This window comes from Limulus polyphemus, unplaced genomic scaffold (assembly GCF_000517525.1).
Source record: "Limulus polyphemus unplaced genomic scaffold, Limulus_polyphemus-2.1.2 Scaffold1087, whole genome shotgun sequence".
NCBI lineage: Eukaryota > Metazoa > Arthropoda > Merostomata > Xiphosura > Limulidae > Limulus > Limulus polyphemus.
The window spans coordinates 122,769-124,774 of NW_013666697.1; the positions used below are offsets into that span (position 1 = coordinate 122,769).

The 2,006-nt window shown below is 32.9% G+C and overlaps 1 long non-coding RNA gene across 2 annotated transcripts in view; it reads right to left on the reverse strand.

The window, feature by feature from the left end:
- Nucleotides 1-2,006, reverse strand: part of LOC111086426 — a 10,932-nt gene that overhangs the window by 6,545 nt on the left and 2,381 nt on the right. The window contains exons 2-3 of one of the 2 annotated variants that reach the window (XR_002611137.1): nt 1,298-1,433; nt 840-976 (exon numbers count right to left, since the gene is read on the reverse strand). This is a non-coding gene — a long non-coding RNA (uncharacterized LOC111086426). Of the gene's footprint in view, nt 1-839; nt 977-1,297; nt 1,434-2,006 lie in introns of those variants that run through there. The other variant, XR_002611136.1, reaches the window with a different exon arrangement.

Genomic DNA, 2,006 nt, shown 5'->3' on the forward strand with positions numbered 1-2,006 from the left:
TGGTGTAAATACTGTGAATGTAAAGGTCCATGAAAGAAACAGCATGGGCAACTACATCAATATTATGTTGGAACATCACTTGAAAGAGTTGATGTCGATGAGCTTAGTCCTCTACCACAGAGTATCAATGATAATACATACAGTACATCATGGTTCTGGTAGGCTATTTCACCAAATGGCCAAAAGCATATGGTGTTTCTAACAGGAAAGCAGAAATTCTAGAAAGGCAACTCGTTGATGAATTTGTTTCAAGATTTGGGATGCCAATCGAACTCCAATCAGGCCAAGAAAGAAACTTTGATTCAGCTTTGTTTGCAGAAATATGTCAGTTTCTTGAAAACAGAAAGACCAGAACAATAGCCCTTCATACATCTTCTGATGGCATGGTAGATAAATGCAACCATGCACTGTTAAGTCGTGATATTCATTGGATGAACATCAAGGACTTGCACTACTACTTATGAGTTATCAAAACACATTACATGAAATTACAGGTAACACACAATCATTATAATTGATATCTTAAGAGCTGTGAAAATTTGATGATGTTCAACAGGAAACAGCAATAGATGTCTATGTCATTCAATATGAAATAAGTTCTTGTGTTATTTGTTTTCTCAATATAACACGCATATTGTTATAACGTATTTTATCGTTGGGCGGGTCCTTTTGGAATATATGGTAAAAATAATGCCAAGTCCAGTCAACGCAACGATAATGAATTCATTTATTTCTTCAATAAACGTTTGCTACAACCACATTAACTTGTAGGCGTCATTTTAAATACATAAAACTTTTCAACATAAACTTCGAAACGAATGTAAGTCTAACGTATTTATAAACGTGCTTTTCGATTCCCATAGCTAATCGATCGGTCCTCTGGTGGTACAGCGGTAAGTTTACGGATTTACAACGCCAAAATCTGGGGTTCGATTCCCCGCAATGGACACAGCAGATAGCCCAATGTTGCTTTGCTCTGAAAACAAACCAACTAATCGATCAAGTAACTGAATAATAAAACAGACGCGATAACTCTCACTTGTAAGACTGAATAACTTTTCTTACGCTGAACTAACTGATTGGCACTAAGCTAAATCACTCACTGATTACTTCACTGAACTGACTTCATCATTCAATTATTACTCATATATATATATATATATATATCGCACTTTTATTTCTAGGAAGCGTCTCTATTATTGCATCATCATGAATTTTCCAGATCTTGACACCATCATCATGATTAGCGGCTCCCTTTAGCAAACAACTAAATTATAACATTAAAAGTATAGCTTACCATAGTATGTTGTTTGATTGATGTTAGGAAATAGTAGTCCCCCGGTGGGGTAGCAGTAAGTCTAAGGTCTTAGAACGCTAAAATCTGAGGTTCGATTTCCCGCGGTGAACACAACAGATAATCCAATGTAGTTTTGCTATAAATAGAACAAATAGGAAATAGTTTATTTTTGGTTATTATTGAACTTACAAGATAAAGCTTGCGTCTTTGGCTTAATAAACAGATAACGTTTACTTATTCAGAACCATGAAGGAATAGGCCTAAACAGAATTCAACTTAAGCAGTTTGACTTCCTTACCAGCTAAAGTCATTATGTTTTCCGTTTAACAACAATAGTCAAATATTAAAAACTTCAGGTACACTGAATAACTTTTTAATACTTTGCAATTACTGGAATATTATAATTTTTAAATACAATCAGTTATTATTTTAAATAATTCGTTTAAAATACTTATATTAGAACCTAATTGTTCGAATTCGGTTTCATCTAACTCTACAAATGTTTTAATGACACGTTTTGAGTCGTTGTTTTTTTTGTTTTTTTGATGCTCTGAAATTAGGAGCCTTAAACTATATATGCACTATATTACCGACTCGATATAAATCAATTAATTGTTTTAAATTAGGTATTTGAGGTTATAGATATAGATTTGACATAAATAAACTAGTTATTTAATTTTAGATATATTAAAGATTTATGTAGCTAATA